The sequence below is a fragment of the Myotis davidii genome, unplaced genomic scaffold (assembly GCF_000327345.1).
Source record: "Myotis davidii unplaced genomic scaffold, ASM32734v1 scaffold39, whole genome shotgun sequence".
Taxonomy (NCBI): domain Eukaryota; kingdom Metazoa; phylum Chordata; class Mammalia; order Chiroptera; family Vespertilionidae; genus Myotis; species Myotis davidii.
This window is the reverse complement of record NW_006290531.1, coordinates 1,007,318-1,008,036: the sequence shown is the minus strand read 5'-3', so window position 1 is coordinate 1,008,036 and position 719 is coordinate 1,007,318.

Genomic DNA, 719 nt, shown 5'->3' with positions numbered 1-719 from the left:
AAACTTATGAACAAAAATAGATACAGAGGCAAAACAGCCTCGAACGGACTGTCAAACTACAGCAGGAAAGACAGGGAGGGTAGGGGTTGGAGGGGGGAGGGGTAAGAGATCAACCGAAGTACTTGTATGCATGCACATAAGCATAACCAATGGACATAAGACACTGGGGGGTGGGGGGGAGGCCAGGAGATTGTTAAGGGTGGGAAAAAAAGGAGATATATGTAATACTCTTTGTAATGCTTTAAGCAATAAAATAATTTAAAAAATAATAATAATCATAATAATAACGTTAAATGTAAATAGACTAAATGCTCCCATTAAAAGACATAGGGTAGCTGAATGGATAAGAAAACATATATCTGCTGTCTACAAGAGACCCACCTCAGAACAAAGGACTCACACACAAAATGATAGTGAAGGGTTGGGAAAAAAATGTTCCTGGTGAATAGAATTTTTAAAAAAGCTAGGTTAGCAGCTCTTATATCTGATAAGTTAGAACTCAAAGTGAAGGCCATAACAAGAGATAAGGAAGGCCACTTCATAATGCTAAAGGGAGCAATTCTACAAGAGGATATAACTCTGGTAAACATATATGCAGCCAGTACAAGAGCACCCAAATACATAAAAAAACTTCTGGAAGATATCAAGGGAGAGATAGACAGCAATACAGTCATAGTAGGGGACTTCAAAATCCCATTGACACCACTGGGTAAATCCTA